The sequence below is a fragment of the Triticum urartu genome, unplaced genomic scaffold, assembly GCF_003073215.2.
Source record: "Triticum urartu cultivar G1812 unplaced genomic scaffold, Tu2.1 TuUngrouped_contig_493, whole genome shotgun sequence".
Lineage (NCBI taxonomy): Eukaryota > Viridiplantae > Streptophyta > Magnoliopsida > Poales > Poaceae > Triticum > Triticum urartu.
The window spans coordinates 22,376-49,204 of record NW_024115560.1 but is presented as its reverse complement, the minus strand read 5'-3'; the positions used below and the strand labels follow the sequence as shown (position 1 = coordinate 49,204).

Below are 26,829 nucleotides of genomic sequence, written 5' to 3'. Positions count from 1 at the left end.
CTTGAGTCACGAATTTGGCACACACTTAAGAAAATGTGGAATAGTTTCACAACTCACGCCGCCTGGAACACCTCAGCGTAATGGTGTGTCCGAACGTCGTAATCGCACTCTATTGGATATGGTGCGATCTATGATGTCTCTTACCGATTTACCGCTGTCATTTTGGGGCTATGCTTTAGAGACTGCCGCATTCACTTTAAATAGGGCTCCGTCGAAATCTGTTGAGACGACACCGTATGAATTATGGTTTGGGAAGAAACCTAAGCTGTCGTTTCTAAAAGTTTGGGGATGCGATGCTTATGTCAAGAAACTTCAACCTGAAAAGCTCGAACCCAAGTCGAATGCGTCTTCATAGGATACCCTAAAGAAACTATTGGGTATACCTTCTACCTCAGATCCGAAGGCAAGATCTTTGTTGCCAAGAATGGATCCTTTCTAGAGAAGGAGTTTCTCTCGAAAGAAGTAAGTGGGAGGAAAGTAGAACTTGATGAAGTATTACCTCTTGAACCGGAAAGTGGCGCAACTCAGGAAAATGTTCCTGTGGTGCCTGCACCAATTAGAGAGGAAGTTAATGATGATGATCAAGATACTTCTGATCAAGCTCCTACTGAACTTCGAAGGTCCACAAGGACACGTTCCGCACCAGAGTGGTACGGCAACCCTGTCTTGGAAATCATGTTGTTAGACAACGGTGAACCTTCGAACTATGAAGAAGCGATGGCGGGCCCGGATTCCGACAAATGGCTGGAAGCCATGAAATCCGAGATAGGATCCATGTATGAAAACGAAGTATGGACTTTGACTGACTTGCCCGTTGATCGGCGAGCCATAGAAAATAAATGGATCTTTAAGAAGAAGACAGACGCGGATGGTAATGTGACCATCTATAAAGCTCGGCTTGTCGCTAAGGGTTAGCGACAAGTTCAAGGGGTTGACTACGATGAGACTTTCTCACCAGCGAAGCTGAAGTCCGTCCGAATCATGTTAGCAATTGCCGCATTTCTATGATTATGAAATATGGCAAATGGACGTCAAAACGGCATTCCTTAATGGTTTCCTTAAGGAAGAATTGTATATGATGCAGCCGGAAGGTTTTGTCGATCCTAAGAATGCTGACAAGGTGTGCAAGCTCCAACGCTCGATTTATGGGCTGGTGCAAGCATCTCGGAGTTGGAACATTCGCTTTGATGAGATGATCAAAGCGTTTGGGTTTATGCAGACTTATGGAGAAGCCTGCATTTACAAGAAAGTGAGTGGGAGCTCTGTAGCATTTCTCATATTGTATGTGGATGACATACTGTTGATGGGAAATGATATAGAATTCTTGGAAAGCATAAAGGCCTATTTGAACAAGTGTTTTTCAATGAAGGACCTTGGAGAAGCTGCTTATATATTAGGCATCAAGATCTATAGAGATAGATCGAGACGCCTCATTGGTCTTTCACAGAGTACGTACCTTGACAAGATATTGAAGAAGTTCAAAATGGATCAGTCAAAGAAGGGGTTTCTTGCCTGTATTGCAAGGTACGAGATTGAGCTTCGGCTCAATGCCCGACCACGGCAGAAGATAGAGAAAAGATGAGTGTCGTCCCCTATGCCTCGGCCATAGGGTCTATCATGTATGCTATGCTGTGTACCAGACCTGATGTAAACCTTGCCGTAAGTTTGGTAGGAAGGTACCAAAGTAATCCCGGCATGGAACACTGGACAGCGGTCAAGAATATCCTGAAGTACCTGAAAAGGACTAAGGAAATGTTTCTCGTTTATGGAGGTGACGAAGAGCTCGTCGTAAAGGGTTACGTCGATGCTAGCTTCGACACAGATCTGGATGACTCTAAGTCACAAACCGGATACGTGTATATTTTGAATGGTGGGGCAGTAAGCTGGTGCAGTTGCAAGCAAGCGTCGTGGCGGGATCTACATGTGAAGCGGAGTACATGGCAGCCTCGGAGGCAGCACAAGAAGCAGTCTGGGTGAAGGAGTTCATTACCGACCTAGGAGTCATACCCAATGCGTCGGGCCCGATGACTCTCTTCTGTGACAACACTGGAGCTATTGCCCTTGCCAAGGAGCCCAGGTTTCACAGGAAGACCAGGCATATCAAGCGTCGCTTCAACTCCATTCGTGAAAGTGTTCAAAATGGAGACATAGAGATTTGTAAAGTACATACGGACCTGAATGTAGCAGATCCGTTGACTAAACCTCTCCCTAGAGCAAAACATGATCAACACCAGAATTCCATGGGTGTTCGATTCATCACAATGTAACTAGATGATTGACTCTAGTGCAAGTGGGAGACTGTTGGAAATATGCCCTAGAGGCAATAATAAAATGATTATTATATTTCCTTGTTCATGATAATTGTCTATTATTCATGCTTTAATTGTATTATCCGGAAATCGTAATACATGTGTGAATACATAGACCACAATGTGTCCCTAGTGAGCCTCTAGTTGACTAGCTCGTTGATCAATCGATAGTCATGGTTTCCTGGCTATGGACATGGGGATGTCATTGATAACGGGATCACATCATTAGGAGAATGATGTGATGGACAAGACCCAATCCTAAACATAGCACAAGATCGTATAGTTCGTTTGCTAGAGTTTTTCCAATGTCAAGTATCTTTTCCTTAGACCATGAGATCGTGTAACTCCCGGATACCGTAGGAGTGCTTTGGGTGTACCAAACGTCACAACGTAACTGGAGTGACTATAAAGGTATACTACGGGTATCTCCGAAAGTGTCTGTTGGGTTGACACGGATCAAGACTGGGATTTGTCACCCGTATGACGGAGAGGTATCTCTGGGCCCACTCGGTAATGCATCATCATAATGAGCTCAAAGTGACCAAGTGTCTGGTCACGGGATCATGCATTACGGTACGAGTAAAGTGACTTGCCGGTAACGAGATTGAACGAGGTATTGGGATACCGACGATCGAATCTCGGGCAAGTAACGTACCGATTGACAAAGGGAATTGTATACGGGGTTGCTTGAATCCTCGACATCGTGGTTCATCCGATGAGATCATCGAGGAGCATGTGGGAGCCAACATGGGTATCCAGATCCCGCTGTTGGTTATTGACCGGAGAGCCGTCTCGGTCATGTCTACATGTCTCCCGAACCCGTAGGGTCTACACACTTAAGGTTCGGTGACGCTAGGGTTGTAGAGATATGAATATGCAGTAACCCGAAAGTTGTTCGGAGTCCCGGATGAGATCCTGGACGTCACGAGGAGTTCCGGAATGGTCCGGAGGTGAAGAATTATATATAGGAAGTGCAGTTTCGGCCATCGGGAGAGTTTCGGGGTCACCGGTATTGTACCGGGACCACCGGAAGGGTCCCGGGGGTCCACCGGGTGGGGCCACCCATCCCGGAGGGCCCCATGGGCCAAAGTGGGGAGGGGAACCAGCCCATAGTGGGCTGGTGCGCCCCCCTTGGCCCACCCCATGCGCCTAGGGTTGGGAACCCTAGGGTGGGGGGCGCCCCACCTGGCTTGGGGGCACTCCACCGCTTGGCCGCCGCCCCCCTAGGAGATCCCATCTCCTAGGGCCGGCGCCCCCCCTAGGGGAGCCTATATAAAGGGGGGAGGGAGGGGCAGCAACACCCTTGAGTCTTGGTGCCTCCCTCTCCCTCGCTACACCTCTCCTCCTCGCGTAGTAGAACGGCAAAGCCCTGCTGCGGTGACCCCTGCATCCACCACCACGCCGTCGTGCTGCTGGATCTTCATCAACCTCTCCTCCCCCCTTGCTGGATCAAGAAGGAGGAGACGTCATGCTGACCGTACGTGTGTTGAACACGGAGGTGCCGTCCGTTCCGGCCGCTAGGAATCTCCGGTGATTGGATCACGTCGAGTACGTCTCTCCTCATCCCCCTGTTCTTTGAATGCTTCCGCGCGTGATCTACAAAGGTTATGTAGATGCAATCCAATCACTCCGTTGCTAGATGAATCATAGATGGATCTTGTGAAACCGTAGGAAATTTTTTGTTTTCTGCAACGTTCCCCAACAAGCCGACCGTGGAGCTGTTTAGAGAATACTTTTATCTGAACCGGCAGAACGAGTGCACCAATGGCCTTAGCTTAGAGCTTGGAGGCATCTCAATTCAACGCCAGCAGGGCGCTGTCTCCCCCCTCATAGTCTTGCCGAGTCATCAAAGGCTGGAATCAGACTTGGTTTTACTGCCAAGACATTTCACCGGCAAACGAGAAGCCACTGCCGGGTTATCGCCCCGAACGTCTTGACTCCAAGTTCATGCTTCCTGACAAACTCACTGCCGCTGATCGTAGAAAGCTGATACCATACCATCAAAAGGATTAATGCTCTGTTAGGGAACGGAGTTAACTGGAGTTGATCTGACCCGCTGCTGGATCTCCTGGCGGGTCATCCCTCTAAGCCGTCGATCAAAACTGATGTATGAGTATGGTGGAGGCCTGGATGACTTCTCTTCGTCATAAGCCCCGTTCAATTAACAGAAGAAGATATTGTCTCAATGTCAACCCTTCTGGTGAACGGGAAATACGAAGATTGCAATATGGTCGAGGCACGGCAAGCTTAACCCGGTGCCAGAAGTAAGAATATTCTGAACTCTCTGCTTTGTACCTTTTCCCAGCCGTTTTGTTTAATACTTACCTGACTTTTCATTTTTACCTGTCTGCAGGCCAATTCTGACTTTTGGAAAGTTAAATATGACCACGAGGCTGCCAAGAAAGCAAGAGCCGTAGCCATAAACGCCAAGAAAACGACCCGGAGGTCAAAAAAGAAGAAGTAAGAACACTGCCGAAGACTGGATGAGACTTGAAGATACTTCTGGGTCGGAGGTAGCCCTTGACTCCCTTGGCCAACTTTTTAATAGTCTTATTGACACTATTCATTTCCAGGATGACACTGGGCCAGTCAGGCCGTGGAAGAAGAGGTAACTATCATTTCCTCCGACTCAGAGCCCTTGCCAAGACAAAAAATTCGATGAGTGATCCGTAAAGTAAGGTTTTCTAACCCTTTAGCGCACTTGGATCCCAACTTTATTTTGAAAAAGCAGCAACATGAGAGCCACCGTCAAGCCCGGACAGAAGACGACCGGCTGTTGTTCTTCAACAAACTCCTCAGAAGCGCCGGAAATGAGGTTTACTTCTTTTGTCCTTAACTCCGTTTAATGGATCCTTTCCCTTACATTACTTTAACTTTATTTTATCTTTTCAGGAGGTGTCTCGCTCTTCTGGCGACTCATCGCAGACCCAATTTCCAGCCTTCAAGACCGCCCCTGGGTAATGAAAAATCCTCCTTTTTTTCCGGGTTGTTCGAATTGTATCTTTGAACTGACAGTCCTGCAATATTTCTCTTAGTGGCCAAGACTAAGTCCAAGAAGGCAAAGGCAGTTAAATCGGCGGAAGACCCGCCAATCCTTGCATCTGACCCAGGCCAGGCCACCTTCCCCTCCATTAACTGACGCTCCAGAAGACCCGCCTGTCGATGCAGAAGCAAATCCTCCTGAGCCGTCGTTTGATGAAACCACCGTGAATCCTTTCGCAACTGGACCATCAAGCTCAACGAACCTGCCATCACCGTCTGCACAAGATGTTCAGATCACCGAGAGCCGTTTTATTGAGCCAGGGAATCCAACCGTGCTGGCTCGGTGTACTGCAAAACAAGAGGCATTGGAGAGGCAGAAAGTGCGCTTTGATGTTGCCAATTACGACCATCTAAATGCCAACGATATTTTATCCGGCTATCTCAGCCATGTGCACTCCAGTCGCGACTCCGAGATCGAAATGGTCAAACAGTTGCAGTTGAAATACGAGGTACGTTCTTCCGGCTTATCTATATTCCTCCATCCCCCAAGTCTTCAGATTATGAGAGAACCAGAATGATCTGTAGACTTTATAATATAGGCCAAGACCTTTACCTTTGAAACTTTGAATTCACTAAAATAGAACAAAGCTTCACCTGTAGTCCCCAAGGGCTGGTTCCTTTTGATCATAAATGAGCCGGTACTTTAAATTTTTTTGTACCATATTCAAAGGACTTAATACTCCGGCTTAACCTTGAGAAACTTGCTGAACTGCATACATTAGCCCCCAAGTGCCAAGTGCTGTTACTTTGTAAAGTACCTGGGACTTAAAGTATGTCTGTAGAGTCATAAATTTTTTTTGGCATACATTAGCCCCCAAGTGTCAAGTGGTTTTTTGTAAAGTACTTGAGACTTGAATTGTGATGTTTGCACCTTTGAGCAAAACCTTGACTCATCTGAGTATGTTTTCTTGTAGAATGCCTTATCTGAACTAAACTCACAGTTGACTGATGCGAAGACCCGGCTAGCAGGCCAGGAATCAAAAATCAAGTCTGCTAACTCCAAACTGCAAATAAGTCTTTCTGAGACGGAAAATTTAAAGACCAGCTTCGCTGCCAAGAAGGAAACCTGGGAAGAGGAAAAAACACTTCTGACACAACGCGCCGAGAAGGCCGAAGCAGCCCTTGAAGAGGTTTCGACAGAACTGAACGGTTTAAAGGGCCGGGTGTCTCAAATGGTGGCCGCCGTCTTTGGTAAGCCGTCTATCTGCAATCCTGTGTACTCCTTTGCTGATCCGGAATATAAGCCTCCATCTGACTTTGTGTATAAAATATGTGCAGGCCCACGAAGCAAAAACCTGAGCCAAGATCCTTTGATTAAACTGAAGGCAGTGTACACCTTAGTAGAACAACTGTATATTGGCGCACAACGGGCACTTGCCGCCATCTCTCCTGCCAATCAACGACCCAACCGGCTCAGCGATGTCTTGAAGAAACTGTCAATCTTGCCTGCCAGATTTCAAGAAGTGAAGCGCTCCTATGCGCGAGCCGGAGCTTTGACTGCCCTGAGAGACTCCAAGGCTTCGGTGCCAAACCTAGACCCGGCGGACGTGGCCAGAGGCTATCCCACCGTGAAGGAAGACGGATCTCCCTTTGAGCAGGAGGACTTCATGGCTTGCGTGCGCGGAGTCCGACCTCAGGCAACTACCCTTGGAGATGTCACCAACATCGACAAATACCAGCTGGGTTTTGATGTTGAAAATAAGAAGATGGCGACTCCCTCGTACAAGGTGACAGATTTGATCCCGCCTGTAAGAGAAAATACATTTGCCCCGGAAGTTGACCCGGCCGGCCTGATCGATGAAGAAGCCGAATTTGTCGCTGTGAATGGTTTTGACTGGTCAAAACCCAACTTCTAGTCAACAGAGGGCGGTGAACCGGCGAGGGAGGAGTAATGACCATCTTCATTGTCTTATAAAAAGCCTTCTAATAGTTTAGCTATGAAAACACTAAATACCTTGCCTATGCCATTGTGCATAAAACACTGTGTGTGACTCCGTATTTCCTGATGGCAACATATGCATCATATTTGATGATTATTTCTGCAACACTTTAACTCTGTTCCTGTAGATACAAGAAAAAGACTGGCTTGGTGGCTTAGAACCGAACGGGTTAAAACACCCGGCTTATAGCCAATATGTTTACCATAAAAACATAAACAAATATAAATAAAGGACAAGGGCTGAAGCTAACCCTTTGGTTAATGCAGCAGGCAATTGCGTATAAATTAATAGCATACTTGTACTTTGATCCTTAGACCACCGGCTTGAATAACCCGGGTAATGAAGTTGATAACTCAATCTTTCTGAGAAGTCAATGCCTCTGAATACTTAATGATCATCATATCCTTGGTGGCCTTGTTGTCAAATAAACAAGCCGGTGAAGAAGATCACACTAATTATTTGTGGAATTGATACAACAAAAAACTAAAAGGCAAATAACAGGTAACAAGTACAATTTAACCTTATGTTTAAAGGTTGGTGGCTTCTGATTCGAATACGATCAGTAAACCGGACCAAAGGGGTTAAGCTAAGGTTCGAATATGACCATATAGCCCCTAGTGGCTTTGGCGTTGCACCGATCAAGAGGGTACCGACAGCTATGTTCTCTTTGGTGTTTGAACAGGAAGCTCCCAAATGACCTTGAGAGGTTTTTAACGACCCTGATTCGAATACGATCCAAGTCGGACCCAAAAGGGGTTAAGCTATGATTCGGATACGATCAAGAAGCCCCCAAGTGAGTTTGGCCTTGAGCCGATCAAGAGGGTTACGACAGCTATGTTCTCTTTGGTTCGAATACGACCTATGTTTGAACAGGAAGCCCCCAAGTGACCATGATATGCAGCTAGATTCGAATACGATCATAAGCTGGACCAAAAAGGTTAAACTTGATTCAAATATGATCAGCTCCTTAATAGTCATTTGAAAATAAGAAATAACAAAGATGCATAATCTTTGAAAAGAAAAGAGACCGATGGTCTTACTTTATTGTATCATGGTATATACAATGTTAAAGTATGTACATGATGAGAGCCGGGCTCAAGTGTAGTATGGTCGAAGTTGAGCAATGTTCCACGGCCGGCGGGTCTCCTCCTCCGACTTACGTGAGTCTTTGTGCTCTCGAACATCAATGAGGTAATACGACCCGTTGTTTAAGTTCTTGCTGACCACAAAGGGTCCTTCCCAAGGTGGGATAACGTGTGTGCATCTGACAGATCCTGGATGAGCTGGAGCACCAGGTCCCCTTCCTGAAAAGTCCTGGACTTAACCCGGCAGTTGTGATAACGGCGCAGGTCCTGTTGATAAATTGCTGATCGAGCCGCTGCTAAGTCTCTTTCTTCATCTAACAAGTCAAGTGCATCCTGTCTGGCTTGTTCATTATTAGCTTCAACATAAGCCGCCACACGGGGCGAGTCATGACGGATGTCACTAGGCAGCACTGCTTCTGCACCATACACCATGAAAAAGGCTGTGTAACCTGTGGACCTGTTCGGTGTGGTGTTGATACTCCACAGCACCGAGGGTAATTCCTCTACCCAACAACCCGGCGTGCACTGCAGGGGAACCATAAGCCGGGGCTTGAGACCCTTTAAAATTTCCTGATTCGCTCTCTCAGCTTGACCATTGGACTGAGGATGAGCTACGGAAGAAACATCAAGCCGGATATGCTCACGTTGACAAAACTCCTCCATAGCCCCTTGGGACAGATTAGTGCCATTATCAGTGATAATGCTGTGTGGAAAAACCAAAATGGAAGATCACCTTTTTCATGAACTGAACCGCCGTGGCCGCGTCACACTTACTTACTGGCTCCGCCTCAACCCACTTAGTGAATTTATCAACTGCCACAAAGAGATGTGTCTTTTTATCCTAGACCTTTTAAAAGGTCCCACCATGTCAAGCCCCCAGACCGCAAACGACCAAGTGATTGGAATCATCCGGAGCTCTTGAGCCGGCACATGTGCTCGCCGTGCGAACTTTTGACATCCATCACATCTGCTGACCAAATCCTCTGCATTAGCGTGAGCTGTCAACCAGTAAAAACCATGACGAAAAGCCTTGGCCACCAGAGATTTTGACTCGGCGTGATGACCACAATCGCCTTCATGTATCTCGCGAAGTATTTCTTGGCCTTCTTCGAGGGAAACACACCGCTGAAACGCTCCAGAGACGTTGCGATGGTATAATTCTCCATCTGAAATCGTCATTGACTTAGACCATCGGGTTATCTATCGAGCCAGAGTCTCATCCGCTGGCAACTCTCCTCGGGTCATGTAAGCCAAGAACGACACTGTCCAATCTGGGATGACATGAAGAGCCGCCACCAACTGCGCCTCCGATTCAGGAACAGCTAAATCTTCTTCTGTGGGCAACTAGACAGACGGGTTATGCAAAACATCCAAAAAGGTATTAGGTGGTACCGGCTTACACTGAGACCCCAACCGTATTAAAGTATCAGCCGCTTCATTCTTCCTACGGTCAATGTGCTCCATCTGATAACCTTCAAAATGCCCTGCAACATCATCAACCTCCCGACGATAAGCTGCCATGAAAGAATCCTTGGAATCCCACTTGCCTGATACCTGTTGAACAACTAAATATGAGTCACCAAGACATCTGACCCGGCTCAAACTCATCTCTTTTGCCAGTCGAAGACCGTGGAGCAAGGCTTCATACTCTGTTGCGTTGTTAGTGCAAGGAAACATCAGCCGTAACACATAACAAAATTTGTCACCCCGAGGAGAGGTTAAAACAACTCCAGCCCCCGAGCCTTCCAACTGTCTGGACCCATCAAAATGAATAGTCCAATACGTGTTGTCTGGCTTTTATTCTGGCATCTGCATCTCTGCCTAGTCATTAATGAAGTCCACTAGTGCTTGAGATTTAATTGCAGTACGTGGTACATACTTCAATGCATGAGACCCAACAATGGCCCACTTGGCGACTCGTCTAGTGGCTTCTCTGTTTTGAATGATGTCTCCCAAAGGAGCAGAGCTAACCACAGTGATTGGATGATCCTGAAAATAATGTATAAACTTCCGGCTCGCCATGAACACCCCATACACGAGCTTCTGCCAATGTGGATATCGTTGCTTGGATTCAATTAACACCTCGCTGACGTAGTAAACCGGCCGTTGAATCGGATGTTCCTTGCCAGCCTCCTTGCGCTCCACCACAATAGCCACACTAACAGGGCGTGAGTTGGTGGCTATGTATAACAATGACTCTTTCTCAACTGGAGCAGCAAGGACCGGCTGCTCAGCAAGCTGTGTCTTCAGATCTTCAAAAGCAGAGTTTGCCGCATCGCTCCAAACAAAACCATATGTTTTCTTCATCATCTGATACAAGGGCAACGCCTTATCCCCTAGCCGGTGTCGGGGATATACCCCGCGGTATGACCCAGCTGGAGTTGTAAACCGGCTGGGATTTGGTAAACCGGCGGAGAGTTAAGACAGATGGCTAAGAAAGACGGTAAACCAGCGAGTGTTAAACCGGCAGAGTTAAGACAGATGGTAGCACCGGCAGGTGTTAAGTCAATCATAACCCTACAGATAATGTTAAACCGACAGACAATGTTAAACCGACAGACAATGTTAAACCGGCAGACGTTAAGAAGCCCAGGAAGGGAAGTCAAAATAGTTTAAGTCTTAGTCCGAGATGGACTCTACATGTAACCCGCCCCTTTAACTTATATAAGGAGGGGCAGCGCTCCCCAAAGAGGGAGAAGAAAACAACAATCTCTAGGGCTAGACACAATTAAAGGAGAGCCGGTTTACAGCGACTCCCTCGTGATAATAATGAGATCTAGCCTCAAACAACATGTAGGGTTGTTACCGGACGATGTTTCCCGGGGCCCGAAACTGTCTAAATCCTCGTCTTGTGTTGCGTTTCTCGATTCCGCTCAACCCCTCTCAAGATACTACATAGATGCATTGGCCTCACGACTAAGTCCTTCCGCTAGGACATCCGACGTGACAATTCCACGACAGTTGGCGCCCACCATGGGGCACGCGCACGATGGTGTTGAGTTCTTGAAGGGATTTATCTCAGGAATCGAGAAGTTTACAATTGTTCCGGATGAAGAATAGCCGGTTTGGAAGATCAACTTCAAAGACATTGATCCAGATTCATAACCTATGAGGTCTAAGGTTTGGGAGGGTTACGCTGCAGGCTTCAAAACCGGACTGTTGTTATGACCCGGATTCGCATTGTGATTTTTGTTAAGCCGCCTCGAAAACCGCCAAAGGCTGACGGGGTAAGGTCCAATCAAACAGGCTGACCGTGGGTTGCGCTGAAATCAACAACAGTTTTTATGGCCACTAAGTTGGAGCAGTTGTCATAGATCGATATGATTTTTTCATTGTGCTCCAGTCAGATCAACCGAAGACAGTCAAACGGGTTATTCCGTGGTTTGAATCATACAAAAGCGAAACCGGCAGAGGCTACATGATAAGCATCAATTGATTCCGCTGGTTGGCTGTCCGAGTCAATAAGCCATCGAAGAGAAAAATAATCAGTTTTGCTAGAACTCGTCTAGATGTTATATATTCTTATTTTTTAAGTGAATGAGACCAAATTATATCTCATCTAGATGAGTTCTAGGTACTCCCAAAAATAATACAAAGTCAAGTCAAAAAAATGAAAAAAAGAAAAAAAAAGAAGGTGTCACAACCCGGAGACGGATTGGGGCTCCGACGACTCCATGAACAGATCGCCGCCTGGTCTCCGCCGCGCGGGAGCCACCGTGCCGTTCCGAGCCATCCTCCACTCCAAGTTGCCTTCATGGCTTATTCCGAGCCGCCGTTGGAGTTGGTTCTCTCCGCTCTGCATCCCGCAAGATGCCCCCGCTTGCATCCACTTCGAGTGGCGGCTGCGCTGGACAGGCTCTGCAGCCTCGTCACGCTCTTAACACCTGCCTTATCGACCCGGAATCAGACTTCAAGGGAGACATGGATTAGGATTCATCAAGAATGGCCACGAACCGGACAAGCATCAAACCATGCCGGGCCGGCTTCTTCTCCGCTGCGAGCCACCCGCGCTTCGTCTGGTTCCCGAGGCCACGACAGACTGCCTCGCCCGGGCCGCGGCTTCAAAACACCTGTCCCCTCCACCGGTTCACAGCCGTCAGGCCTCCGCAGCCTCGTCACGCCGTTTCACCTCGCCGGCGTCACCTTCGAACCGCCACTGCATGGCCGCAGCCGCGCCTCAAACCGGCTCCGCCTCTACTTACTGGGGACCGTCTTGAGCCCCCTGCGCTACGCCTCTCATTACTCGGCCCCGAGCTGCCGGCCGCCTCCTCCGCCGTGGTTAGCTCCGGCCGCAGCCTTGCCAAGCCGACCCGCTTCAAGACCGCCCTCGCGTTGCCGAGTTGCCACGGAGAGCCGCCGTCCCCACGATGTCTGCCTTTGTTCTGTGGCTACTCCGTTCCGAGTCGCTGTAGTTGCGCGGCCCAAGCCGTTTCGGCTCGCTGTGGCGCCCCCCAGCCGCCTTCGTGTAAGCTTGCGCACGCGACCCTGAAGTGCCGCGTTGAGCGCCGTCGTACGCGCCGTTTCCAGCAGCGGCAGAGCACCCTGCCGCCGCAGGCCGTCCCTCGTCTCAGGGCCAACACCGAGCCAAGCCCGGCCTAGTTCTCGATTTCCGCCCTTCCCGGCCGCGCGACTCCGCCTCCAAACCGGCAGTTCTTGACGCCACCGGATGGCCGCGCGGTTTAGCTCTGCTCCACGGCCCGTGCCGTCGAGCACAGCGACTCAGCACTGTTTCGCGACCTCGCCCTTCAACTTCGAAGTGGCCGGTCGCTCGCGGCGCCGTGACCCGGCCTGCCCAACACTTCCGTGAGTCGCCCATGACCCGCGCGCGAACCTCTCCTCCGCTGTGAGTCGTTTCCGGCTCCGAAACCGCTGCCGTCTCGTCCTTCCACTGGGCCGCCCGGTGCCTCGTGCCTCCACCACCGTGGCTCTGTTTTCAAACCGCCGCTGATGCAGCCTCGAACCGGACTCATGCCACCTTCAGCGGAACTGCCGTGTCGCCCTCGCATCATCCGCCGGCCTAGCGCCGCCGAGGGACTGCCTGGCGCAACCTTTGCCTGCTGCCGCTCCTGTGGGTCGCCTGCGCTGTTTCCATTGTGCTGCGATGCCCTGCCTTCACTGCTGTTGCCGGCTTGGCCGATAGCCGTGGTCTCAACTCTGAACCGCCGTCACCATGAGGCGCCGGTCGTTTCTTTCTGCTGCTTTACCTCGTCGGGTCTGCCCGCAGCCTGCCCTGTCTATGAGCGCCGTCGGCATGAGCCGGTTTGGAGCGCTCCTGCTGCAGCCTCAAATTACCAACGAGGCCTACGTTCGAGCTCTTCTTTGCTCCGCCTCTGCGTGCGGCCAGCATGACCGAAACTTGAAGGAAAATGAGATGTAGAGAAAGTGGTGTGCTGGTACTGTTGATGAGGAGTTTAGGTGAGAACGTGTGGATGAGGATCACGGGGTAAGGCGATGAGCTGGGTAGGCCCACAGAGAAACGTGCGTGTCCTCGTCGAGCTGAATGGCAATGGAAAAGTTCAGTCGGGCAAAAGGAATAGTCTCAAGCACTCCCTCCCTTCGGAAATACTTGTCATAAAAATAAATGTATTCAGATGTATTTTAATTCTAGATACATCCATTTTCATCCATTTATGCGACAAGTAATTCCGGATGGAGGGAATATTATCTTCTGGTTCTGAGGCTGCAGTGGAAAAAGTGGTTACTGACCACGTGATGGCCAGAGTAAAAAAAAAGTGCTATAGAGTACCTCTGGTTACTCACTTCAGATATCGAGGAGCTATTACAAAAGCTATGTTGCTGCTCTTAGTACATGGAATCAATCCACCAATTCATACGTGAAGACAAAAGAACACGGTACTGCCTGCCGGTTGCACAGCCAATCAAAATCATCAGTGATGCCATGCCACAGGCGGAGTGTGCACCGGCTTCTCTGCATCGGTGTTTACGCGTGTCATGCTGCCCAACGAAGAGGCGCATAGGCCGCCATCCTTGCGATATGGACTACATCGATATGCCGCGGCATTCAGGTCACGGACGGCTCGCCCGTCCACCTGCGCGACCGGTTCACGCATTCACGCCGGCTTGCAACGTGGAGGGCAACTTACTCGTTCGCACTGGCCTACAACGCCATGACCGGATCATCTGTCTGCTTCTACGGCCAACTCGGCCGTAATTGGTTTCAGCTTCACTGTGGTGATCATCAACTTCGCGGTGGATAATTGCTGGCCTAATATATCAGGTGAAATCCATTAAATATATTTTTATATTATATATTGTTTCTTTAAAAGAGCAATTACTCCGGCTTGCCAAATTATCTAAATGCATGACCCTAAAATCGCCATATTGGTGCAAATTTAAAGACCGGTATAAAATTTCTGGCTTAAAAAAGAAGGATTCCGGTTGCAAAATTCGGTTCAAGGGAAGTTGTCTCTCACAAAGCTTTGAAGCTCTTAATATCCGGTTTAAGAATTTCCGGTTAAAAGAATAATCTCTCGCAAGTTCGAGTTCTCAGGAAAAAATAAGGGGACCAAAGAGAGTTTGTTGCAAAAGCACAACTCAAACATAGGTACCCCTTGAGCACATATCACAGTATCATTTGGGGGCTTGGTCGTATTCGAACCATAGCTACACCTCTTGATCCGGTTGTCAAGCCGATATTATCATAAGAGCATAGCTCTGCTTATTTCGGTAACCGGCTATCAAGCCAATATTATCATAAGGGGCCAAAGAGAGTCTGTTGCACAGCACAGCTCAAACATGGGTATCCCTTGAGCTCAGCTCACAATATCACATGGGGGCTATGTTCGAACCATAGTCACACCTCTTGATAGGCTTAAAGTCGCAAAGGAAATCACTTGGGGGCTCTGGTCATATCTGAACCATAGCTTACACCCTCTTGATAAGCATAAGGGCACCAGGGAAATCATTTGGGGGCTTGGTCGTATCCGAACCATAGCTACACCTCTTGATAGACATAAGGCCACCAAGGAAATCACTTGGGGGGCTATGGTTTCGAACCATAGTTACACCTCTTGATAGGCATAAGGGCACCAGGGAAATCACTTGGGGGCTTGGTCGTATTCGAACCATAGCTACACCTCTTGATCGGCGCAATGCCATAATTATGACTACATGGGGGCTCTGGTCGTATCCGAACCATAGCTTAAACCCTCTTGATCATACATATACATCATCATATATTACATCATACATCATCATTACATCATCATAGCATGTATCATATGTGCATGGATATACCGGCTTATATGGCAGGAATCGGTTTTCAAACCAGGTTATTATTCAAATCTTTAATAGCCAACATGGCTGGATTTTATTATGGTTATCAATAACCAGTATTATGATTAAGGTTTTCAAAGTCGCTTTAGCGCAATGACTATCATATTATCAATGGATATGATTTATTCTACAATTGAAGGAATAGTCCCGAGTCGCTGCAGGCTTACAACCCGGCACTTGGGGGCTACATTATTCAAGTAGGGATTACATCAAATACATAAGTCTCATGTCGCTGCAAGCATGCACCATGACACTTGGGGGCTAATGCAAAGTCATTGTTTGCTCACCTTATTGAAGACCCGACTCATCACAATAACTGAGACGCCTTGGGGGGTACCAATTGCTCCTGTCAACAATTCAAGGTACACAATTTTTCATCTATTATTGAAGGATCCACTGCTCAGTTGGTAAAGCACAAGGCTCTTAACCTTGTGGACGTGGGTTCAAGCCCCATGATGGGGGTTACATCATATGAAGTTATTTTCATTGAAGAATATATCAAGTCCCAGCTCAATATTATCTTATTGAGCCGGCCCTTGGGGGCTACATATTGCTGCTCAAGTTTACATGATCATATTTACAAAGTCCATGCTCATTATTGCATAATAACCATGAGCATAAGGCAATTTCAAGTCCCAGATTACTGCAAGCATGACAACCCGGCACTTGGGGGCTACATATGTGGAATACTCAGTTCTGACTGGTCATTGAGATGAACAACCCGGATTTCTTCAAAGCTTGTGATATTCATATTGAAGCAAGTCTTAAGCTGTTGCTATGCTACCTTCTTAAGACATGGGGGCTACAAGTGATAGGCATATAAGAGGTATATTTTCAAGCTTGATGTTAACTACAATTATGACCCGGTGCCATCAATATTTGTAAACCGGCAATGATAAACCGGCAAGTTCAAGTCTTAAACCGGCAAAGTTCTACATTCTTAAACCGGTAAGTTCTACATTTTTAAACCAGCTGAAGATCAAATGAGTATTTCAAAGGCCAATATTTTTGTTAAGCATTGGGAGCTGAAGTCAAAGGAGTTATTCTTCACAATATTTCTCTATGACAAACCGATATCAGCAAATTGATTATGAAGCTGGCCTATTGACCCGGATTTTCTAGAAGGAAATGACAAGGATTTAAAGATGCTCAGGATCAGTTTAACATGGATAAATCCAAATTAAACTGGGGGCTAATGTCGGGGATATACCCCGCGATATGAACCGGCTGGAGTTGTAAACCGGCTGGGACTTGGTAAACCGGCGGATGGTAAACCGGCGGAGAGTTAAGACAGATGGCTAAGAAAGATGGTAAACCGGCAGAGTTAAGACAGATGGTAGCACCGGCAGGTGTTAAGTCAATCATAACCCGACAGACAATGTTAAACCGACAGACAATGTTAAACCGGCAGACAATGTTAAACCGGCAGACATTAAGAAGCCCAGGAAGGGAAGTCAAAATAGTTTAAGTCTTAGTCCGAGATGGACTCTACATGTAACCCGCCCCTTTAACTTATATAAGGAGGGGCAGGGCTCCCCAAAGAGGGAGAAGAAAATAACAATCTCTAGGGCTAGATACAATTAGAGGAGAGCCGGTTTACGGTGACTCCCTCATGATAATAATGAGATCTAGCCTCAAACAGCATGTAGGGTTGTTACCGGATGATGTTTCCCGGGGCCCGAAGCTGTCTAAATCCTCGTCTTGTGTTGAGTTTCTCAATTCCGCTCAACCCCTCTCAAGCTACCACATAGATGCGTTGGCCTCACGACTAAGTCCTGCCGCTAGGGCATCTGACGTGAAAATTCCACGACAGCCGGCTTATGAACCAACTCAAGGCAGCAACACGACCCGCCAGCCGTTGAATGCCATTGATGCATGTTGGCTTGGCCAGGGATGTAATTGCATTGATTTTCTACGGGTTAGCTTAGATACCTCGGTTGGACACCAAAAAACCCAAGAGCTTGCCGGCTGGGACTCCAAAAACACATTTAGCCGGGTTAAGCATCATTTTGTAGACCCGGAGATTATCGAAGGTCTCCTTTAGATCTGTGACCAAGGTTTCCTCTTCCCTGGATTTTATCACTATATCATCCACATAAGCATGAACATTATGCCCAATTTGATCATGAAGACAATTCTGCACACACCGCTAAAAAGTCGCCTGGGCACTCTTAAGCCCAAAAGGCATAGACACATAGCAGAAAGCTCCAAAAGGAGTGATAAAAGCCGTCTTCTCCCGATCTTTGACTGCCATCTTGATCTGATGATAACCTGAATAAGCATCCAAGAAACTCAAGCATGCGCAACCTGCCGTAGCATCGATGATCTGATCAATACGGGGGAGGGAAAAGGGGTCAGCCGGACAAGCCTTGTTCAGATCGGTGTAATCCACACACATACGCCAGGTGCCATTCTTTTTTAGTACAAGCACCGGGTTGGCTAACCACTCTGGGTAAAAGACTTCTATGATGAACCCGGCCGCCAAGAGCCGGGCCACCTCTTCTCCAATGGCCTTGCACCTTTCTTCATTGAACCATCGGAGAAACTGTCTAACAGGTTTGAACTTTGGATCAATATTGAGAGTGTGCTCAGCGAGTTCCCTCGGGACACCCGACATGTCAAAAGGTTTCCATGCAAAGATGTCCCGGTTCTCACAGATGAACTCGATGAGCGCGCTTTCCTATTTGGGATCCAAGTTTGCACTGATGATGAACTGCTTGGATGAGTCGCCAGGCACAAAGTCAACCATCTTGGTGTCATCAGCTGATTTGAACTTCAACACCGGCTCATGCTCTGTTGTTGGTTTCTTTAATGATGTCATGTCTGCCGGGTCAACATGATCCTTGTAAAACTTTAACTCCTCTGTTGCACAAACAGACTCAGCATAGGCAGCATCACCTTCTTCACACTCCAAGGCTATTTTCCGGCTCCCATGCACTATAATGGTGCCCTTATAGCCCGGCATCTTGAGCTGCAAATACACATAACACGGCCGGGCCATGAACTTGGCATAAGCCAGCCGTCCAAACAGAGCATGATATGGGCTTTTGATTTTAACCACCTCAAAGGTTAATTTTTCTGCTCTGGAATCATACTCATCTCCAAAGGCTACTTCCAGTTCAATCTTACCAACAGGGTATGCTGACTTGCCAGATACCACACTGTGAAAAACAGTGTTGGATTGTTTAAGACTCTTATCAGTCAATCCCATTCGTCGGAACGTCTCATAATAGAGGATGTTGATGCTGCTACCTCCATCCATGAGTACCTTAGTGAATTTGTATCCACCAACCTGAGGCGCCACTACCAAAGCCAAGTGACCCGGATTATCGACCCGGGGTGGGTGATCCTCTCTGCTCCACACAATAGGCTGCTCAGACCAACGTAGGTAACATGGAATTGCCGGCTCAACGGCATTGATGGCCCTCTTGTGAAGCTTCTGGTCCCTCTTACATAAACTAGTGGTGAATACATGGTATTGCCCACTATTCAGTTTTTTTGGGTTGCTCTGATATTCGGACTGTTGCTGCTGATTACCTTGGCCGGGTTGTGTGTTATATCATCCTTGGTTACCAGGATGGCCCTGACCGTGAAACCCTCCTCCACCTGAACCGGCGCCCGGGCCTTGGAAACTGCCTCCACCTGAACCGCCACCTGGGCTGTGACCTCCATCAAACGCGTTTGAATTTTTAAATGCCTTCATGATCGTACAATCTTTCCACAGGTGGGTGGCTGGCTTCTCCCGGGTGCCGTGCCTTGGACAAGGTTCATTCAATAGTTGCTCAAGGGTGGGACCTGACCCGCCCGACCGAGGGGGGTGTTTGCCCTTGCGCCGTTGATTTCCGCCCTGTGCATTGGTGTTAGCAACAAACTCATCAGCCTTATGTTTATTACCGGGTTATGCTGGTGACCCTTGCCATTGCCGTTCTTCTTTCCCTTCGATGTCTTTTCTTCGTCAGACACTGGGTCTTTGGTACTATCAGAATCAGCATATTTGACGAGAGCCGCCATCAACTAGCCCATGTCATTACAGTCACGCTTGAGCCACCCCAACTTCTGCTTCAGAGGTTCAAAATGACAATTTTTCTCTAACATCAAGACTGAGCCGGCATCCATCTTATCAGACGAATGTATTATCTCCTTGACCCGGCGCACCCAATGGGTTGTAGATCACCGTCCTCTTGCTTACAATTAGTCAGGTCCACAATCGACAGGCTGCTTACATGTGTCTTTGAAGTTCTGGATGAACCGGGCCTTCAACTCCGCCCATGAGCCGATAGAATTGGGTGGCAACCCCTTCAACCAAGTACGAGCTGTTCCATCCAACATCATAGTGAAATACTTGGCCATTGCTGCGTCGCTGACCTCCAACAACTCCATAGCCATCTCATAACTCTCAATCCAAGCCCCAGGCTGTAAGTCAGGTGTGTAATTAGGCACCTTACGAGGCCCCTTAAAGTCCTTTGGCAAACGCTCATTACGTATGGCCGGCACCAAGCAAGGAACGCCTCCGGTTCTTGTGGCCACTCCTGCCTCGACCGAGGTTGCTGGATAAGCCGGAAAAGTTTGATGAGCCGCCTGATCTGCTGCCATTTGAGCTGCTCGTTCCGCCTCTTGACGAATCCTCTCCTGATCCGCCAAGTTAAGGGCTCCAGCCCGCACCGGCTCATGCTGGTATGGCCGGTTGTGGCGTTGAGCATTGCTTGACATATCTGCGGATTCCATATGCCTACTGTAACTCGGGCTCCGGCTTGGGCGAGGAGTTGAATGGATCCTGTCTCGACTGTAGGAGTATGCATCCTGCTGTGCCAAAGCTGTTTGAAGAAGTTCTCTTACCCTCGCGTCCGCGGTGAGTCATCGAGTGCACTCGGGAGAGCCGCCAAACGAGCCGATGATGCGAATGAGGTTTTCCAAGGGGTTGGAGAAATGACCCGGCGGTGTTGGCACGTAATGAGGTGGAGCGGTAATTATACGAGGTGGTTCCATGGCGCGCGGCTGAACCGGTGCGCCAGGTGTTGTGATCCGGTTTGCCTCCGGCGGGTTGCTTCCCCCAGCTCCGGGTGTATGGAATAGGTTCCTAGGATCAAGCATCAGAGGTAGATGTGACTGAGTTTTCTGATGCCTCCTCCTCATGACCTCGTTTGACGCATTAAGATCCACTAAGACCCGGAAGGTCTCCGCTTGAAGCTGTTGAGCATGAATGTCCAAAGCCGCCCGTTCCGCTGCCATCCTGACTTCCTCTGCGGCCAGATTTTCCTTGACTTGCACCATCTCTTCACGTACGCGTGCCACCTCTGCGTCATGCTGGGCTTTATCCGCCGGCTCTACCGCAGCAGTCAATAGAGTCATCAGTTTATCCGTGAGGTCCATTAGAATCTGAGCCGGGGGGCGCGTGGGGTCTCCTGACCGGTTGCAGCCGTCCCGGTAGCTGTTGCCGCCGCTGTTGTAGAGTTCTGCCCGGGCTGTGTCCCTGCCATGAAGACTCTGACCCAATTCGGCGGCTCAAGAGGGTCCGGAATACTGCTGCCATCGGAACAGCCCCCGAGCATGCCGTCCTGCAGCTGGTACAAAGAGTCCGTTTCGCCCATTGATGATGCAGTGTCAGAATAGACGGCCGTCTCACCGCCCTCCACTGATCCTTCAGAGTATTCACCGCCGTGGACGCAGCCTACGAAGGCATGCTTCATGATAGATTGAACACGGGTGGTCTTCGTGCGCTGAGCCATTCGATGAGGTTTGTGTAGACGTCCGGCTTAGGGCCTGACTCGCCGATCCGGCCGATGAAGACGTGAATTCCGCCGAAGGGGACCCGGTACCCGTACTCAATTGAGACGGTCTCGGGGCCCCAGCCTTCGTCGTTGATGTAGAGCTTGCCGCGACGACTCTTGGTCATCCGGCCCACAGCGTATCCCTTGAGCCCTTCTAAGTTGCCCTTCAAGAACTCAAATCCACCGTGTGCTGGCCCCACGGTGGGCGCCAACTATCGTGGAATTGTCACGGCAGATGTCCTAGTGGAAGGACTTAGTCATAGGGCCATCGCAACTAGGAAGCTTAAAGGGGTTAATCGGGACAAAGGACACGAGAGGTTTTATACTAGTTCGGCCCCTTACGATGAAGGTAAAAGCCTACGTCTAGTTGTGTTTGGTATTGCTGGGGTTTCAATCACCAAGAGGCTTAACTCGCCGACTTGGTTATCGATCTCTTGTTTCTTGCCCTAAGCCGCCACCGGGTCGTCCCCTTATATACACGGGTTGACGCCTGGTGGCCTACAGAGTCCCGGCTGGCTCATAAATCGTGTCCGGCTCGGTGACTTCCTTTATATGCCTTTCTTTACAAGTCTTTCCTTATATACGGCGGTTTACAATATTGGGCCTTAAGCCGCCGCTAGGCTTTTGGGCCTTCTATAATATTTGATAAACTATCATCTTAATGTTTACTGGGCTTCTTGTGTAACCCACCATTGGGGCTGACCCGGCCCCTCCTGGGCGGATCATAACTCATAGCTATATCCCCAACAAAACCACTGATTACTCCACCACTGGTTGCCCCTGCTAGCCTTTAAAACCATCATCTTCCACATTATGTCAGAGAGGAGCAGAAAACATAGAAAAAACAATTACATATGCATAGACCAGAGGCACACATACATTACACATATCTTTTGGAAGCTCAAGTTTGGGCTCTCAGGAGTATTCTTCCTTCATCCCGAGTTCCCAACCCACCATGCTTTTAGAAAACAAAATCTGCCATATTAGTTCCTTGGGTAATGGAACTGGAGTACATCAGTTAATGCATCGATTGAGTGGAACCTTTGGGTGAGAGGTAGACCATGGTACTGAAGACGTTCTCGCAGTCGGCGTCCTTGCCCAACCTCATCATCTGCAGCGTCAGGTGGTACTTGTGTTGACACACGAACACGTCACGTGTACCCTCGACGCCGGGGGTGATGCACCACAGCTCACGTCGAAGGAGACCCGACCGACAGCGCGATACGCAAGACGGTCAGCGGGCCCTTTTGAAGACCCGAAACCCCACACGTCCGGGAGGGACCCCGTCAGGGAGTGCGACGGCTATGGGCTGCCCTAGGTCGATTCGCTCACCCCTAGAGCCTCGTGGATTGCTGCCCTCCAATGCGAAGAACGAACGAATAACGAGAAACAAAGATACAAGGGTAGGGGATAAAGATAGATGAACACAAAAGTGTAATAGATTGATTGGTTCGATTGTGTGTTGTTCAATCGGCCGTCACCCCCAACATATATAAGAGGCGGCTAGACTTCCCGTACAAGCAAAGGATTCATCTAGGCTTTCCTTACAAGAAAATTACATCAATTCACGACCTAGAGTCCTAGTTCTGGTCCCACTTAGATTCAGCCCGAATCTGATCCAATCTTCTGTCTTGCTCCTTGCGCGGGCCGTGGAATCTGCATATGACTTCCGATGGAGACGGTTCAAATATCAATTTTGTACGCTTCGATGAGGCCAACAATCCGTATGTTGATCACTTTTCCAAATAAGGCCATCTTGAATACTCCACGGGGTCATCTTTAATTTCGAGTCGGACTCGGTCACATAGCCGACTGGACCGTGCGACTCTTGTAGCGTCTCTGCAGGTCGTATACTACGTCGGATGATGATGAATCCAATAGCAAAGTTGACTGTTTTGATGTTACTAATAACTCTCATGTTGAACACTTCTTCATATGAGTCCATCTAGATAATCATTTGAGCCCATCTTCAGCTTCTGGTCGGATTGGCCTTGACAGTTTCCACCCCAGCAAGCTTTTTCCCGGCAAGCTTTTCAGCCCCGGCAAGGTCTTCGCCCGGCATGCTTTTCCCCCGGCAAGCTTTCCTCCCCGGCAAGGTCTTCGCCCGGCAAGCTTTTCCCCCGACAAGCTTTCCTCCCCGGCAAGGTCTTTGCCCGACAAGCTTTTCACCCGGCAAGATTTTTGCCCGGCAATCTTTCCAAAACAGTTAAAACTGGCTGCATCTTGTGGGTTTTTTTTGTGGTGGTAAATGACTTTGGATGGAAACGAGTCCTAAAGAAATCTTGACCGTTTCAACGAGACGAACAACTTTCATGTTGAATGTTTTTTGATCTGAGGTCATCTTATGGGCCAAAACGGTCACGCAAAAACACCTGTTCGCTCGCGCAACATCGCGCCTCATGACAGGGCTGCACTCCGATAGCTCTAACTTTTGCATACGAACTCGGATTGGGATGATTTTTATATAGAAATCGATCGTTTCGACGAGACGAAGACAATCCATGTAGATCATGTTTCCATAAGAGGCAGGCTTGAGGGCGTAATCAGCCGAATACTGTTCTGAATACAAAATCTCGGTATTTCGAACACAACTTCGGCCTTCGAGATGAGATCGGGTGGCGATGGCCCAAACATCAAAGTTTCTCTTTTTGACGATATGGAACTTTCTTACTTTGATCACTCTTCATTTGAAGGCATAGTTTATTGCGTTTTGTATCGTGCCAAAATCGGGTGTCAACACATGCCCCCCTATTTTCTGGCAGAGCTTGCGTGCCAGAAAATACTTTGCCTCGGGTATTGTTTAAGCACGATGTCAACACTCCATCGGCTGTGTATGCTGAGGACGATAATTGTTATCGGCCATATGCTCAGGCTTGTTGCTGCTTGAGGAGAACTTCTTCGGATGATAGTCGTCTGAGAACAACCATTGGATGTCACAAAGGCCTCCACACAAATTTCTCATGTCAATTCTAACCTTACTTGGTCAAGGTTCTCCTTGGAAATATTAGAACCTCTCGACGATCCATCGCCAAGCCGTCTTGCCGAGCAATTATGACCATGCACCTCAAAGGAATACCGACAACTGTTCGGTGACTCAACTCATTGTTGACCAAAGTACACCATCAAGCCTCCGCTGAACATCGTCTGTCTCCTAACATGGATCCTGCAGATAACTATCATCATGAGTCGGAGCTTTTATGCACTAGACCCTTAATTGGTGGTCGACTCAATAATTAAGTCGGCCTCGCCGGTATTGGCAAACACTGAACATCGGCTATAGGAGTAGGAAATCAACCATGGTGAACACAGTTAGCCAGATGCCGGGTTTGCCAACACAATGAATTCTGAGGGCGATATGCAAATATCGGCCATGCGTTCTTATCTCAAAAGTGCTCGGGAGTTCATCCACCAAAGTGTGAATAGCCAAAATAAGTCAGATGTTTCGGCTGAGGATAAATTCCATAGCGTTGATTTTGATGGTACGATTGAAGAATATGGATGAGACGCCTCCTGGAGTCTCCTATATGAAAATTGTCATCCTCGCCTAGGGGCTTTACACTTGTACTCCCTTATTTCTGCTGGCTTCGCAATAGGAGATGTGATGCCGCTCTTGACTCGAGGATTTCCCTTAGGAACCCAGGCCATGTTCTTCTTCTCCATCTCTTTGGCCCTAAGCCGTTTTAGCTTCTTCTGTTGCGAATATGGTAAGCCGAGTGGGCGTCTCGGCTGGGACTTTGGTTTATGCACTGGCAAATTCTTCCTGACTATTGGATCCTTGAAACTTACTTGCTTCACTTTCTTGTCCTTAGCAGCCAACATAGGCTCGGCTGGCTTTTTGTCATTTGGAGTCGGATCTGAAATCGCACTCTTGCGGCCATCCTTTTCGTTCTTCTCTTTTTTAACACGTGTTGCAATAGAAGGTCGGACATCATTTCTATTTTGACTGCGCCTCTTTGGGAACCCATGCCATGTTCTTCTGTCTCAGCTCTTGTGCACTAAGATTTTGTAATTCCTTCTTTTGCCAATACGTTAAGCCGAGTGGGCATCTCGGCTGTAATTCTGTTTTGACCAATGGCAGTTCCTTTTTGGCCTTATGCACTCTCAACTTCTTTTCTTCAGATTTGGCACTTTGACTCTCAATAATTGGTTGCTTTGTCTCATTGCCTTTAGTAGCCAATGTCAACACTTTAATTGGCTCTTTTTCATTTGAGATCAAATCTGAAGTTGCACTCTTACGACCATCTCTTTTAACACGGTAAACTTGCTTGACCACCTCTTTCTTCCTTGAGCTCTGGACCGATTCCTTATGATTGAAACGGTCTTTAACATGTGATTGTTCAAATGTTGATCTTTGGAGCTGCATAATATTGGTGAGATGGTCTAAAATAAGATGGAGAATGTGCCCTTGTATCATACCTGTCCCATGATGGATATGGATCTATATGAGCGTAGGGAGGCATCCACGACATTGGCATTGGCGGCCCAAAAGCAGGATATGAAGTCTGCTTGCTCAACGTCTTCCTTTGCCAATCCAAGTCTTCAATTTATGCCTTAGGGGTGACTTCGATGCTTTTGTTCACTCGGCCGATAAGCACTCTTTGCCTCACTTATCTTCTGATATTTTTCTAATAACTGCGCGAAAGTGACTTTCGCTTTTTACCTTTGTGCTTACCATTGCCTTTGCTTTCTTTAACTGTGCGTGCATCGGTCTTTGAATTTTCTTGTTGCCCCCCAGTGCTAGATGTCGCCATTGTAGCTTTGATGGAATTCCCATCTTCAAGATTGTTGTTGATGCACTTTTTAACCATATCCTTGCTCGAAGACTTGACCCCATCATCATTGGTGTGTACCTGTTGACCTTTAGGTGAATCGGCTTGAGATAGCCGAGTCAACATTTGATCGCCATCAAAACCAATCTGATCCGACTGGTCATATGATCGTGCCTCAACAAACTTCAATCGTCTCGATTGTGCGGCTTGATGAATCACGTTGTTGTCTTGATATTCTCTTCAAACAAACATTGCATTTGTTCTTGTCCTGATGGCTCGACATCATGATCAATTATAATAGGATTAGTCGACGATGCACCAACGATGTGATCAACTATGCCCGGACTGAAGGTACACTTCTCGTCCATTAACTGATATTGTGATACTAGCTCTGAAACAAAACAACCGAGCAGTGCTGGCTTAGCGTCATCTGACTCGGCTATGCATTGATTTTCATCCTCTTTTCCTGATGCTTTTGAATCGGCTTCGAAGGACTTTGGACCTGGCTTTATGTTTCTGCAACCAAAATAATTACAGAATATACGTCTCATCTGAGACCAAATGTTAGCCAGGCATGAAACAAACAAAGTTGTCCATATGAATACAAAAGTTCAGTTGGC

The 26,829-nt window shown here is 48.1% G+C and overlaps 1 long non-coding RNA gene across 1 annotated transcript; it reads right to left on the bottom strand.

Annotated features, from left to right (window-relative positions):
* Positions 1–11,851: 11,851 nt before the first annotated feature.
* LOC125528514 lies at positions 11,852–12,402 on the bottom strand. The gene is made up of 2 exons (XR_007292405.1): positions 12,331–12,402; positions 11,852–12,260 (listed from the first exon to the last, which is right to left on the bottom strand). It is a non-coding gene; the product is annotated as an uncharacterized LOC125528514 (long non-coding RNA).
* Positions 12,403–26,829: the final 14,427 nt, after the last annotated feature.